Raw genomic sequence first — 17011 nt, 5'->3', positions numbered from 1 at the left:
TAAATTTTTTATTTAAATCTGTTATATGTAATGTTCTGATTGACCAAATTACTTCTTTTAATTAATTAATCTTTTTATGTAAGGTCTTGGTTGAAAAGAAAAAGTTAGCGTCACGAGCGGGATTCGAACCCACGACCTTCGGCTCAATACGCCGCATGGCGACAGTTGCTGCCATCGTACGCATACGACGTGGTGACATTCGACTCAATATATCTTTCTAAGCAATACAATTTTCTGACTGAACAAGAATGGTTAGGGATGGCTAACTTATAACTAGGGCTGTGAAATATATGCATTTGCATATTTTTTCTGGTTAACTAAAACATACAGTTTTAACAAACTGTATATGTTTTGAAGCATTTGGAATCAATTTAAGCTATATTTATTTTCCATATTTGTGCATATATTGCCATCAATGCATATTTTTGCATAAACGGGTTGTAATTGCATATTTTTTTACATATCCGGCACATCGGTATTTGGCACGTCAAATTTTACTGCTTCTGAATAGGCAAAAAATATCCGAAAAAGTGCTACGGGTTCCCAGTCTTCCGTTTCCACATAATGAACGAGTTTGTGTTTGTTCAGTTGCTGCTCCTCCGCGAACTTTCGGTCGCCTTTGCTTCTCTTGGAATAGATGTAGAAAGGAATAGTGTTGTACCACTGTAAATGTTCTCTTGCAATAGTTCAATTGGATTCATGGAAATATTACGACCTCAGATCTCTTCTTTACCTACCAACATACGAACATAGCTGTACCCAGTCTCTCATGCGTTCACGTTACATCGTGAAGCAGTATTCGTGTGTTGTAAACTGACTAGTCCTAAAATGCCGAAAGCCACCGCAAAGACGAATGATTTTTTTCAAAAGTATGTGCGTGAATTTTCCAGTGAGACTTTTAAGGGCGATGCAGACGTTTTACAATGTGTTTATTGGGATAAACCTGTATCAACAGCTACACGTTTTTTGGTAACGGAGCATATGAAAACAGTAAAACACAAGGGAAATAAAAGTTGGAAGTCTAAGTTTCCACAAACTTTTGTGACACAACTGGTCTGGAAAGTCTGATTTCGATACCGATTTATGTCGTGCTTTAGTTAGAGCTGACCATCTATAAACTAAGCCACCCAGAATTCAAGGTTTTTTTGGAAAAATGCAAAGGGAAAACCATTCCCCACGAAAGTACCCCCAGGAAATCTCACCTGGATCTTAAATACAATGAAACACTCCATAAAATCAGAGACGTCATCGAAAATAGACCGATCTGGGTCTCGATGTATGAGACGGAGGATTTTTTAAATTTATTTTATTTTATTTTTTAAATGCGTTTTTCTTTTTTAATAATAGCCATGTGATATTCCTCTTGCCACTGTTTCTCTATTCACTATTTCAAAACTTTGAGGTTTCCTTATTTTTTCTCATGGTAGTTTCGCATATTTTCAGTTTTAAATTGCAATTTTTACCAAATATGTTTACATATATATGTGCATATTTGAATGTTTTTATCGCATATAAATCACAGCCCTACTTATAACTTATTCGATATGCAAAAAAATGGAAAAATTTGATATGCTGCAGGCTGCCAATTAACGCGGAAACAAAAATAATTGGACACAATAAACGTAAAAAGAAGGTAGCAAGATTTGCATCTATCATGCTATCAAATACAAAATCGGTTCCTGCCCCCGCATCAACTAATAAATAGTCAACAAATTTAACAAATCCCTGGCCAATATCTATATTTAGGAAGAACCAAGTTAATATTAATTCAATAAATTGATAGCCCACTCTAACCACTTGTCACGATAGCTCATATGGTTATAGCAGCGGCGTATTGAGCCGAAAGTCGTGGGTTCGAATCCCGCTAATCAATGAAGTGACGCTAACTTTATTTGAATATTCATTTTGAAACGAATTGATCGAAATCGTGAACTTTTTGTTTGGGATCCAAAGCCCCAGAATAAAATTTATTTTCTTCTTCTTCTTCGTCTTCTTAATCCAAGCAGTGACTACGACCAGTTTCTGAATTCATACTTTAAAGGATGTACCAATCGGTTTTTTGGACTTGTTTTGGAATCTAACACGAACTGCTGTTTGAAATAAATATCTGTTTGGCCACTTTGGTCAACGGCGGAAGATGTTTTACGACCAACGCTTTCCTCAAAACAATAGGATAATTTACGTAAAGTGACCAATATCTGGTAGACCACCACTCCAATGACAAGCATTACGATTTTTTTTTCAATTTCTTTCTCAAATATCTCGAACTATAACCCAATTTTAAAGGCAGTACGTTGACCAACTGCACGACCAATTTTATCTTAAAAAGCATGGTTCAATTGTAAAATTCACATTCAATTTATACGAAAAACGGGTATTTTTTCAAAATCAGATCTAATCTTTCGTACTTATCTCTAAACAGAGGAAACGACTAATCTTTTTTTAATTTAAAATTAAGATTGTTCCACCTAATCAACCTAAAAAAGAAGTTAACAAAAAGAAGTAAATCATACTGGTAGTGATTATAACCACAATAATGTTCGATAATAGAATTACGTGATGCCTTTAGATTATTTTCGTTTGTAAAGTATGCCCTGGAAGTCTAAACGAGAATACAAAAAGAAGCATTTGTTCCGCCTTATCGATTGCAATCTCTATTTACAATTAATCGTTTATCATCATTTGTAATAGTTTTAAATCAGGATGACGAAATTAATAAAAATATAAAAAAATAGTAACTAAACAGTATTTGCTTAATACCCATCCTAGATACTCAAATAATACCAATTTGGCTTACGTACTCAACATTCCAACAGAAGTTGAGCAATTATGTAATGAAGTTTAGCAATGTTTCTTATGTCTGGCATACATTCCTTTTTCAGGAATGTATTTTAGACTTGAATTTTTATAGTCATGTTAATAAACAACCTGGCGAAAAACAAGCGTATTTCAAATTTATATCAACTGGCGTGCTGATGAAACTTAGTGATTTTTCGATATCATCTTATAAAAGTGAACTCTCTGGAAATATATATTTGCACACAACACAAGCAGAAAATTTCTTTTCTTCATCCGTAAAGGAAGAAATGGACTAGGTTCAACAACAATTCAAAATGGTAAAACTCTAAATGGTATCAAAGAATTATAAAAATTATCAAACCATTGAACAAATAAACTTGGATCTGTGGGTCGTTCGAACGTTTGACCTTTTCAGATTGATTTTTACGTTATTTGTTACTGAGATGTGTTTTATGTTATATTCAATTAATTTTATTTAAAAAAATATTTGTATTATATTCTCCTTTTAAAGCGCTTAATACCCATCCTGGGCTCATAAAATCATTCCTTCTCACCAACCCAAGATTTCAGATAGTCAATACAATCTCCTATGCTCTAAAGAATAGTGTGTATTGCTTGGGTGCGTTCCTAGATGATGCAGGGGTGTTGATAAGGTATGTTACCTAGCCGTGCTTTATAAACTTAAACCATTCCTACCAGCTCTTTACTACCTTATCTTGAAATTCTATTTAAGAATGAGGTGCACCAACGAATTTTTGGAAGTCTGACAGATAGCCGGCGTCCGACAAGGGATCATTCTTGGTCCCTTCCTTTATATCATTTATACTGCTGACTGATCTATACACCCTAATACCATCATCACCTACGCAGACAATAACGCACTTTTGTCTCCTAATTCGAATCCTATCCAAGGTATGTACAACATCCAAGAACACCTTGAGCTTGTGGAAGAAAGATGCAAAAAGTGGAGATAAGATTGAATGAAGAAAAAAGTACTCAGTGTAAGTTCGCACTGAAAAAACAGTCTTGTACTCTATATACGTCAACAACAAAGACCGACTTTCATTCATGTCACATACTTAGGACAATACCTACACAGTAGATTGAAGTGGAATACCCACAGAAGACTTAAGTGACAACAACTTAACGGAAGACTTGGATACACGAAGACTTCCAGAACCGAAATCTGTCTTGACCGTGAAAACTAAACTATCCTTGCATAAGACTTTACTGCAACTACTTTGGACATGTAGAATGGAAGTCTGGGGTTCTGTCAAGCCATCCATCATCCAGCGCATCCTTCCAATCAAAAGTACTCAGACCCCTTACTACTTCACTATCCTCACTATCCACAACGACCATAACATCAACAAATAAAGACACAACAGACAGTCGTGGAATCCTCACAGAAAAGTGACTACAACTTAACAGAAGACTTGGATAACTACGAAGATTTCTAGAACCAAATTCTGTCTTGATCGTGAATTACTAACCAACCTTATATAAGACTTTACCGTTACCGCTTTGGACATATGGAGTCATATGTCGCTGGGACATATGTGGGGTTCTGCCAAGCCAACCATCATCCAGCGCATCCTTCCAATCAAAAGTACTCAGACCCCTTACTACTTCACTATCCTCACTATCCACAGCGACCATAACATACATGTTCATCATACAACGTTCCTACCCCAAAATCCGACTGCTTACGCTACCTTGCGTTCCACCTAGACTCACGCCTAACGTGGAATCGGCACATACGATTGAAACGACAGGACCTAAACAGACGCTACTGTCTATTCTACAAACTTATAGGACAACAATCCAAGCTATCGACGAAAAACAATCTAACTATTTATTGGGGGGACCGCGGAAGCCGAGTGGTTAGCATGAGAGACTCTCACGCCGCGGTCGTGGGTTCGATTCCCACCGTCGCCTCTGGCCCTTTTTTCTCGATAACCCCCAATTTGAACAACATATATAAGAGATTCGTCATGGCTAATATGCAAAGATCATAAGGCCAATTTAAAAAAAAAAAANATATATATGTATATAAAGAGAAAATCACTAAAACCTTCCCAAAATTTTATTGTACATCTACGTTTCTGATTTATTTATGGAATCCCAGCATTTTGCAATTACGTGAAGGGTATAAAGGGTTCAACACGCCTGTAATCGTGAGGATTTGTGGATCCGTTTCAATATTTACGTGCATTCGAATAGAAGAAATTAAAGACTATGGAATCAGTCAAGGTACAGCGCTGCGTCCATTTTATTCTTGCTGTACATCAACCATTTGTCTTATCTACCGCTGTCAGTAAAATATATTTATTTGCAGATGACGTCTTGACCTCAACTGCTGACTTCTGGACGGATGTGTTAAATACAGATGAGCAGGCTTTGGCCAAAATATCAAACTGGATGAGATGCAACCTATTAACTTTGAAAAGAAATAAATGCTCATTCATGCCCGTATCCATTAGCCAAGAGTCGACAACATAAAACTTCTCAAACACTACATCAGTGTGAGGAACAACTGCATTGTTGCCAACCAATTAAAACAGTAGGTTAAATATCTTGAGACAGACAATCACATGAAATGAAATAAACATATTAAATATAAATGAGAAAATGTAAGGACATGTATGTATATTATAAACAAAATATAAGGATTCCAAATTAAAACTAAAAATTAATGTATACAACCCGGTTCCAATCAATAATGTAATTTGGATTTACTGCTTGGAGGGGGGTACATATCGATATATTGTTGAGCTATTTTACATCCTACAAAAACCATGCCTGAAAAAGGTTATACAACAAAAATTTCAGATATACATCAAAATTATTATTCGAGGAAATAGGAGTTTATAGCGTACAGCGAATCTTTGTAAAAAAAATTATGTATGTCTATTATTACATAAAGAAATTGGTAAATTACTTCAGAATCAACGTGTTACAATAGGAATTATATATATAATCAAATTACCGACGATAAAAAAATATATTAGCGAAAATTCACCAAATTACAATGATATTGTTAAATAAACTATTATCCAACCTTTATGTCCTTGTACAAAACGTGTAGTATCTATTTATGTATCTATTCAAGTGTTTTTGTGATGCAAAAAACGAATATCAACTTGGTTTCTTGCTAAAAAAAATATTTTCATCTACTCTGCTACGTCGCTCGATCAGCGTTGTTGTGTGAAAATAGTCTATGAAAAATAGTAATTTGTAAAGTGATCCTTGAGAAAATAGTAAATAGGATGTTTATCGAAACGTGTTTGTCGCACAGTGTCATAATTTCATAATTGTTCAGTTTATAAATAAATTCTCGCAACGAATATTCGAACAGAACTATAGTTCATTTTATTATTACAAAGGAATCGTTCAGCAATATTTTATAATTATATTTGGTCGTATTTCTTCTTTTTCTGGTGAGTATGAGTAATTTTGGATAGAAGCTTGTACAACTGATACACAGTATATAAAATGACAATGAAAAAAACAAATTCGAATGGACTTTTAGCGGTTGATGTTTTAAAATTTGTACAGCAGATTGGATCAAATGCGTAAGAAAGTGACACAAAGCTTAAATGAAAACACTGAAAATAACTTTAAATAAATTAAGGTTTTTAGTTGAGATAAAAAAGTCAGTGTCAAGAGCGGGATTCGAACCCACGACCTTCGGCTAGATACGCCGCTACTCTACCACTTGAGCTATCTTGACTTCGATCCACTCGGACACTAACTTCCCATCTCAACCGCACCTTTTGAATTTTCCCTCCTTTTTGCCATTTTTCAATGGAGGGAAAATTCAAAAGGTGCGGTTGAGATGGGAAGTCCGAGCGGATCGAAGTCACGTAGCACAAGTGGTAGAGCAGCGGCGTATTTAGCCGAGGGTCGTGGGTTCGAATTCCGCTCGCGACGCTGACTTTTTTATCTCAACCAATACCTTATATAAAGATTAATTACTTTAAAAACGTTATTCGGTCAATCGGACCACGAACTATAATGAGTATATCATAGATATTCAGATGGCTTTGGATAAAAGTAATGTTACTATTCTTCTTACATCAATAGTAGCGGCGTATCTAGCCGAAGGTCGGGGGTTCGAATCCCGCTCGTGACACTGACTTTTTATCTCAACTAAAAACCTTAATTAATTGAAAGATATTAATTGGTCAAGCGGACCACGAAGACTATTGAGTTGGACTGAAAATAACATCGATATCAGTTCTTTTGAATCAACAAAAAGCAATTGAACGAGTGAATTAATATCGATGATGGCGGACAAAATTCAGCTTTAAAATTGGCCGGTCTAGTTTACATATTGCAATAAATAATAACGTTTAGGGATGGATTATCTCAACCAATACCTTACATAAAGATTAATTAATTTAAAAAAAGGTAATTGGTCAATCGGACCACGAACTCTAATGGATTTAATAAATAATTTAAAAAAAATACGTGGCAAATAACTTTGTTTACGTCACGGATTTAAATAGAAATTTAGGCACACGTGCGTAAACAAGGTGAAAGAGATAGTATATCGTACAAATCTGAAAGCTTTCGGGAAAAACAAGAAATGAATCAAATACTGTCGAAATTTTTATCGATCTGGAGAATTTATCAGTGCGGGAATTTATTCGCATTATATTCGTTGTACTTTCTCCTTTACTTGGACGTCTGATAAACCCAGCAACATAATTAGACAGGGGCAAAAACAAGACAGAAGAGAATATCCACTACAAATTCGATTCGAAAATTTGAAAGGGTTGCATGGACCAAACTGAAAACCTGGGCCAAAGGCAAACACATAAAATAATGATAATTCCAGTCGGACGCTTCGTTTGTTAGCAGGTTGTACAACGCTGGAAGGACAACTGGGTCAAATTAGTGATGTCCATCGAATAAATTATCATAGGAGACTGTGGGCGTACTAGTTTACTGTAAGCTCCTCTTGAGTGATCTTTTGGTAAAAACACGTAAATAAAAGTTTTAAGGACTGTAATTAATTGTTAGAATAGATCGATTTAGAATAATGCTTGTCATTCAAGTTTATTCAACTTGAAACATTAATACAAACTTACAAAAGCCATATTTGGCCAGTGTTTTTGTTAAATAGTTTTTGTAAACATGCACAATAACTAATAAATTTGATCGAATATAAACAAATTCCTAATTTCGGAAAGGCGTAGTTTATGGCTTTGTAGAACGTGATTAGGACCGACGGATACCACGTAATGAAGTAAACCATTCCAAATGGCCTTCCGGCATTTATATTTGAGAGCTCAAAACGAATAATTTCGTCCCAGTCCACGGTTGGGAACGGGGTCAATATTGGAACTCAATATCACAGTTAACAGCACATCACTCAGGGTCAATCGATTTCCACCGGTGTACCCAATGCAATTTAATTCAATGATAATATCCTGAGTTTTAGTCAAACTTGTACTTCTGTACATGCACTGATTGGTAACGTGCTAAAGAAACCGTAGGTGCAGTAGGCACAAAGCGGGGTTTTTTTTTTTTTTATGGGCGGATCAATATCGAAGGTATGAACTGACACGCTTGGGAAAACGTCGCTTCATTTTCATGTTCACAACGGCTTAAAATATCAACGATAAATTCGACGGAGTGATAGGAGAAAATTAAACCGTACACACGTAAACTATATATTTTGTTATATAAATATACAAAGTATATTTTAAAAATGTACACTGACAGGCAAAAAATTCAACGCACTTGTAATATAACTTGGTTAGTATATATTTTTATATATTAATCAAAGTTTCAGGCTTTTTAACGTTTAATAATTGAGTCTTTGTCTAAAAAAGTAGATTGCTAAGGAAAATAAAAAGTGAAAAAAAAAGACGGACAGATAAAATTTGTATATTAGATTTTTAATTAACATTTTAATATCGCGTATTTCCTGCTCTTGTCTTAATTACATCTCGAAGATGCCTCGGCAAAACAAAAAATTTTTTCTACCAGTCTGGTAATGTCTCTTTGCTGGAGGTTAGCCCATTCTTCACGAAGAGTCCTTTCAAGATCGTGCAGTGTATCAGGAAGTGATGGACGTGCTCTTATTCGTCTTTTGAGGGTATCCCAGAAATGTTCGATATAGTTCAAGTCTGGAGAACAGGCTGGCTCGGCTGTAAGACCCTGATGGTATGCTGTTGAAGTTTGTACTATGCGAGCGACATGTGGACGGGCATTATTGTGCTTTAGAATAGGATTGCCGCTGATTTCATCGAGGATAGGCAACGCTGTTCCAAAATTTCATCCACATCGCTAGTGGCCGTGAAAGACCCTCCACGACACAACGACCAACTCTGTGCGACTCTCCATTGAAATTACCGCCCACATTATCACTGAGCTACGTTGAAAATGTTGGCTCTGGGAAAAATTACATGCTCCGTACCTTTCATTTCGCCTTCTCCACACTCTTTCACGCCCATCTGGACATCGTAGAGCAAATCTACACTCATATGTAAAACGTACAGCAGACCTATCGTCCAAAGAATGGCTGTGTTCTCGAGCAAATGCGATCCGTGTACCTCTGTGCTCTGGCCAATTCTGGTCCTCTTACGGGGTGAAACCATCAGCCCATGCTGATTTAATCATTCATCGGGCAGTGCGTTCAGAAATTTGGACACCTCGAACTTCCTGGAGCTGATATATCGCTTGAAAAACAGTAAGGTGTCGGTTTCGCAAAATTTTGGATTAACGATTAAGTGTGTTTACCTCTAATTATATTCCCAATTTAAAACATACCATAAACCAATATTTATTGGTAAAAACAATAAGAGAAATTAAGGGCAGAATTTTCTTTTATGGAGTAAATGAAAAAAATCAATTCGGTGGAATTTTTTGCCTGTCAGTGTATATTCAATTTGACAAAGATTTTCATTTAGATAGATTGATAGAAAAATAATTCGTTTTATCTAGATTTGCAATGATAATCACGTAGGAGGGTGGCGTATTTCCCACTTCAAATTTTCTTTCCAATTACAGTATATTTTATTGATAAGCCTAATGGAAGAAATCACAGAAAAAGTCCACAAGGTATCAAAAAGATGTAATGCATGCGAGGCATTAAACACCAAGAACTTCTTTTAATATTTTAATTATAAATACATTTAATAAACAAGAATATAAAATGATGGGGGGGCGTCGGTGGCCGCAAGGTTTAGTCGTTGACACGGCGCTCATCACTGCAAGGTAAAGGTCCCGGGTTCGAATCCAGCGGCCCTGCATTCGAACCTGACATACTTGCAAATCGGCTTTTTTTCAAAAACACCGGCACCCTGAGGGTTTATATGACCTCTGCTGTTGCGAACTCTCGAAAAAAAAAAAAAATATAATGACAGATATAATATACACTATAAATAGTAATTTATGATTAAAATAAAAATACGTTTCCCTTAGAAGCAAGACGTTAACATCCTATTGTTGGAGGTGTACCTAAGGGATCAATTCTACCACCATACTTATTTTTCCTGTTTAACAATACAATTCCCACATCAGAAGACTGCTCTCTTTGGTGATGATTCGGCATAAGTTTCCACTAGGCGTATCTACCGCCAACCAGCTTAAGCGTGTGGTCTTCTTTCAGTGAACTTCCATGTATCCAAGATGTTAAACGGAATGAAGCATACTGGGCTGATTCTGTGTGGCAAGAGGGAATAATTTACAGACTGAAAAGAACTTCATAAGAAACTATTGTTATGTATAAGTTCTTATAGGTTCAGGTGTCCCTCAGGGATCAAAACTTGTACCATACTTATTTTTCCGTTCATCAGTAATCTCCTCACATTAAAAGACCGGTCCCTAGCTCTGTAAACCAGATGATATAGCAATTTACAGCTCTTCTTAGAGAAAAAAATAAAAATCTTTTCAGTTGCAGGAGTGCCTGAGAAATCAATATTAGGGCTTTGGCTTGATACGCCGCTGCTCTACCACCTGAGCTATCGTGACCTCGATCCACTCGGACACTAACTTCCCATCTCAACCCCACCTTATGAGTTTTCCCTCCTTTTGCCATTTTCCAAATGTCGTGTAATCGGTTTGGATTCTCGACGACAATTTCGAATCCCTCTCGTGCCATTAACTTTTTTTCATCTCAACTAAAAACCTTAATTAATTGTAATGTTTAATTGGTCAAGCGGACCACGAAATTAGTGAATTAGGGCTATATGTATTTTCTGTGCATCGGTGAAATTTACTGCAATTCCTGGATATCACAGGTGATGGCTAAATGAAGACATAAACAATCGGTATTGTTATAATTGAAACTTAAGTTGAAATAGCTCTAAAACGAATGCAGTATTTTTTACCAAAAGGAATCCCTTTTTCGTTAAAGGAAAAACTTTGATTAATGGACAACCTTGAACCCGAATTAGCCGATTAGCTGGCAATGTTCTAATTTTTTCTGTGCAGTCTGGAGTACGACAAGGTTGCTTGATAAGCCCTTTATTATTTGCTGTCTTTTTGTATGATCTGCCCTTAATTTTTGAATGTGGAATTAGTGTGGGTTACTAAGTTATTAAAATACTGAAATATGCGGACGACAGTTATTTTGTCTTGTTCTTTCGGTTTTAAACGTAATATTAAATTTTTTGATGCTTATTGGGATCAGTGGAATTCGATTGTTTAATTGTAAAAGCCAACATGGTGGAAGGCTTGGTTCCCCAGACCACTTTTTAATACTGCCACCATAGAGAACAATCGTTTAATGAGGGATGTTTGGCATCATTTAGCCACCGCGTGTGCTATCTAGGATATGCTGTAAGGGGCACCTGCAACTGAAACTATTTTGATTTTTTAAATGGTCCCCAGGAAGAGATGTAAATTGTCATATCATCTGCTTTAAAGAGCTAGGGACCGGTCTTTTAATGAGAGGAGAGTATGGATGAACAACAAAAATAAATATGTTCCTAGTACTGACCCCTGAGAGACACATGCAACAATATGAAACGATTTTGATGTCTCGCTCTTAAGGAAAATATCTCACCTCTTTAAACTGATATAGAAAATATTTCATATTCGTAAAGCGCTGAGAATCCAATCCTGATTAAACGACATTTGAAAGTGGCAAAAAGAGGGAAAATTCGAACGGTCGTAGGTTGAGATGGAGAATTGGTGTCCGAGAGGATCGAAGTCACGGTAGTTCAAGTGATAGCGCAGCGGCGTATTTAGCCGAAGGTCGTGGGTTCGAATCCCGCTCGTGACACTGACTATTTTATTTCAACCAAGACCTTACATAAAAAGAATAATTAATTGAAAGGAGTAACTTGGTCAAACCACTAAAACGTAAATAGAAAATATTATTATACTGATCTGCAGTGATGCTATTCATGGTGGCTAAATATTAAAAAAATAATTATAAATAATCTGTCGACTTAATATTACAGTCGATCAGACTCCTTAAATATCTTTAAATCCTTTGTATGAATCAACCAAATGAGTGGAACATTTCTATTTAGCAGCTTATAGTGACAATGATTTATGTCAATTGATATAAAAACGAAAATTAACCGAAGGAAATAAATACATTAATCAACAGCCAGGCAGCTCGTCATGCTGGCGAAAATTTTACGACGATAAACGTTTTATCGTAACACGTGCCGGATAACATATCGTATTTCCACCACCATACTATGCCGCCTTTCTAAAATTAAGCCTTTATTAACAGAGGATACATTTAAATGGAAATTGATAAGCTATTTCAGTTTCCAGTTTAAACGGGCACAAAAATTATCGAATTGGTGAACAAGGATGGTTTTTATTTGGTCGTAAATCACATGTTTTTCATCATGTTGTAATTGCCCTGTACGATTCATGATCTATTGTGTATTGGGCAAAACTCAACCAGATGTGCACATGGTGGCAATTCAAAGAAAAACACAAAAACCACCAGATAGCCCTGGAAACATAGCTACAGCAGATAATCTAACTATTTGCGGGCGCATTTTTGTCTGTTGACTTTCTTTGGCATATTTTTTATATTGTTGATGATGATGATGATAATAATGGATATTGTGAAGTGGGGGTTTTTGTGACCCCAAGCACTGCAGCCCTCTGGCTTATTATACTTTCCTAGTTTCATAGTTCAGGGTGTAGTTCTTTATGTTATTGTATTTGGGTTTTTATGTTGTAAAACGTTTTATTCATAAATTCATTGGGAAGGTTAATTATTAACACTTTCTACAAATGTGGAAATCATTTCCGCTTGAAACGTTCTTTAATCTAAAAAATATAAACTTTTATCGACCCACAGGTGTATAGGTTATTTTTATAATTTTTTGTCACCAATTAGAACAAGTGGGTAGGATCGAGTTTATTTCCTTTGCCGTTAACACGTGTTAGGCTGCAGTTGGTGAGCAGGTGAGCCACTTCTTTCTTCCGACGCCACGACTCGTTGCACTTCATTAACGCATTTTATAAAAATTGGATTTGCGGTGAAGACGAGAAGAGTCTAAGCTCAATTACATTAGCCCTCTGGAAAAGCGATAGGGACGAGATACAGTAGCCTGATTTAAGTCGGCTGACCACGAAACACTTTACACACCGTGTTGGCCCCTTGGAAATTCTTGATGTACAATCTTTTTGTGTTAATGTATAATCGAATATTTCCGAAAATTATTCCTCCGAACTTGAAATTTCCGCTATCATCCATTCTTTTGTACCTTATGTGTATCAAAAAGGACATACAAAGACGTGGAAATTCTTTTTGTAAAAGAAGTCGTTCATCCCGGAGCCGAATGTTACACATTAATCTTGCTGACTACACCGATCTTTTGTGTTTTCTCCCATCGCTCAGAATTCCACTCAACTTATCCTCAAAGTGAAAAGTTAAGTTTCTCCCCTCGAGAAGCTCTTTTTGTACTTATATTTAAGCTTATTTTTTTACTTGACATTAATAGCATCAAAGTGGAATGAAGCATAATGCACATTCATTATGAACCTATAAAAATATTGAGAATCTCCTGTTCATATTCTAATCTAAAATGTATCGTCCGCGTTTTAACTCACGAATAAACTAGATCTCGGTGTGGTATGGATGAAACAACAAATTCAAGTGTTACTGACAAGCTTTCCACTATTTTAAGATCATCCTCAGGGCACAGCAATGTTAAATATTAGTTCCTTTAGAGAGGAAAAATGTAGAACTCGGTGTTGTTTTATTGAAAAAACACAAAAAATATCATTTGTTACTAGCAAATTTTCCCTATTTTAAGGTCATCATCAGTGCAAACCAATCTTGTCTGTGACCGACCTTGGAAATGTTGGAACTGAGTCGGTCTTTTAAAAAAATTTTGAAACCATCTACTAAAAATTTAATTATGTCCATTTGTAGATATCTTAAGATAGTTTTAGTTACTGTACAGTTACTAAAGTTACTTTAGAGAGGAATAATCTAGATCTCGGTGTTGTTTTAATGAAAAACACAAAAAAATCAATTGCTAAGCTTTTGACTTATTTTAAGGTCATCATCAGGGCACAGCAATGTTAAATATTAGTTACTTTAGAGAGGAATAATCTAGATCTCGGTGTTGTTTTAATGAAAAACACAAAAAATATCAATTGTTACTATCAAATTTTCCACCTAATTTAATTGCATACCAATCTTGCCGTGTGACTGTCCTTGGCAATGTTGGGACTAAGTCGGTGTTTAAAAAAATTTGAAACCATCCACTAAAAACTTAAGTTTTGTCCATTTGCTGAGTTGCTAAAGTTACTTTATAGAGGAATAATCTTGATCTAGGTATGGTCTCGAGGAAAAAAATTAATTGTTATCTGGCAAGCTTTCGACCTATTGTAAGGTCGCCATCACGGAAAACCATTCTTGCCCTGTGACAGTCCTTGGCAATGTTGGAACTGACGGTCTTTAAAAAAATTTGAAACCATCCACTAAAAACTTAATTATGTCCATTTGTAGACATCTTAAGATCGTTTTGGTCAGTTGCTAAGAGTTGCTAAAGTTTCTTTAGAGAGAAATAATCTTGATCTTGGTATTGTTTTAATGAAAAAATATCAATTGTTACTACCAAGGTTTCGAGCCTATTTTAAGATCATCATCAGGGCAAACCAATCTTGCTCTGTGACAGTACTTGGCAACGTTGGGACTGACGGTGTTTAAAAAAAATTGAAACTATCTTCTACAAACTTAATTATGTCAATGTGTAGACATACTTAAGATTGTTTTGCCCTGGTGATTACCGTAGAAGATAACAAATTGAATTTGTTTTTTCCTTCAGACAATACCGAGATGTTCATATTCGTGCCGTCCGAATCGCAAGAGAGTATAAGACATTAAGGGTCATTTGATGTAGGGTCATTGAGTCGTTTCATATCATATCTCTCATATTATGATGACGATGATCATTGTTTTAAAAATGTTTAAAGATTCTTTGTAGAAAACTAGTGTGGGTCAGATGAAGGGTGCAGACGGAATGACGGCAATACAGAAGTTTTCCTCTGGTTCCTTGGGGCAAACAGGCGAACACCGTGATTACATAAACATATTGCATTGTTGAGGCATTAACGCAAGGTTTTTTTTTCTTCCACTCTGTAAAAACACAACTGAGGCTGAAGGTATTGTCTGTACCGTGAAAACTACGCCGTTGAGAAACTTTCAAGATGGCTGTCGATGCTCAGCAGTGTGACGGAATTATCCGCTAGACCGTTGTTACATTACGACTACTTTGGGATAGATTCACTGTTTTGTAATTGTGGTGAAACATTCTCTGGAAACAACTAGAAAACAGCCGTCAAACCTAGGATCCGGTGTATTATCCCAAATCGAATGTTGGTTATCTCTCTAGCATATCTGCGCTTTTGTAGATTATCGCTTTTATTTTATGAAATAATAGAACATTCTTATTGCATCTATTCGTCATAGTTGATGAATCACGGTTAAAATTCTTTTTGATAAAATCACATTTCAAAAATAATACAACTTTAAGTGTTGAAACTACACTTTTGTTTTAGACGTTCAATTAATCAAATCTTTACCCGATTTAAATCAGATAAAAAAATATTTTAAAATGAGTAACCAATTTACAGTCGTTATGAAAGTTACAGCAAATGTTGCAAAATAGATCAATATTCCACCGGGAATTTGTTACAAATCCTGAAACAATTTCCGTTCTGTAGGGTGTTCATCGTTGGCAATGAAGCAGCGCTGATATCAGCCGTTCTCATTTATTTATTTTAATACGAAGCATTGTGTTGGAAACGCGGCATAAAACATAGACCTTGAACGGAGGATGTGACTGCATGAAAGCCAATGTTCTGCAACCTGTAGCAACTACATTAAATTAAGTGATTATAATGTAAATCAGTCCTTTAAGGAAAATCTCTCTTTAAAAATGAAATCATTATTAAAGAAAGAAAGTTGAAAATATAAGTTGATGATAATGGAGTCCCGTTTAAATACTAAATCTAGATATTACTGATAGGTATTATCCATCAATATTACTATTTTATATTATAAATCGGTGATAAAGCCGATTTGAAGGAAAATAAAAACATCGATTCCTACAGGCTACCAGGAATATATCTCCTTCATCAGGACGTTAAAACTATTGCTAATTTAAAAGGCTAACGAATATGAACATCTAATTAAAATATTGAAAGTTGTAGTTTCAAATATAATGAATTTATTTATCTGAGTGCAAAATAACTATATAAAAATAATTGTAAAAATAATTCTGTTGACAGGGTTAGTTGTGTACTTCAAGAAGTATTGGATTTTGGTTCTATCCTGTTATTATCTGGATATAATTGATATCAGATTTATCAGATCATAATATTCTACTACAACAAATTGTTAAGCCGATTTATAAGGCTAACGAATATGAACATCTAATTAAAATATTGAAAGTTGTAGTTTCAAATATAATGAATTTATTTATCTGAGTGCAAAATAACTATATAAAAATAATTGTAAAAATAATTCTGTTGACAGGGTTAGTTGTATACTTCAAGAAGTATTGGATTTTGTTTCTATCCTGTTGTTATCTGTATATAATTGATATCAGCTTTATCATATCATAATATTCTACTAAAACAAATGGTTAAGCCCAATTCATAAGGCTAACAAATATGAACATCTAATTAAAATATTGAAAGTTGTAGTTTCAAACATAATGAATTTATTTAACTGAATGCCAAATAACTATTAATTATAAAAATAATT

General features: G+C 35.2%; 1 long non-coding RNA gene across 2 annotated transcripts in view; it reads left to right on the top strand.

Moving 5' to 3' along the window:
- The window catches only part of LOC106673186, a 39125-nt gene extending 33634 nt beyond the window's left edge, over positions 1-5491 (top strand). Inside the window, exon 3 of one of the 2 annotated variants that reach the window (XR_002910260.1) lies at positions 5138-5491. This is a non-coding gene — a long non-coding RNA (uncharacterized LOC106673186). The remainder of the gene's footprint in view (positions 1-5137) is intronic. The other variant, XR_001341378.2, reaches the window with a different exon arrangement.
- Positions 5492-17011: the final 11520 nt, after the last annotated feature.

This window comes from Cimex lectularius, unplaced genomic scaffold, assembly GCF_000648675.2.
Source record: "Cimex lectularius strain Harlan isolate CLEC.00 unplaced genomic scaffold, Clec_2.1 scaffold4, whole genome shotgun sequence".
Lineage (NCBI taxonomy): Eukaryota > Metazoa > Arthropoda > Insecta > Hemiptera > Cimicidae > Cimex > Cimex lectularius.
Note: the sequence above shows the minus strand (reverse complement) of the source record. Positions and strands in the feature narration are given on the sequence as shown.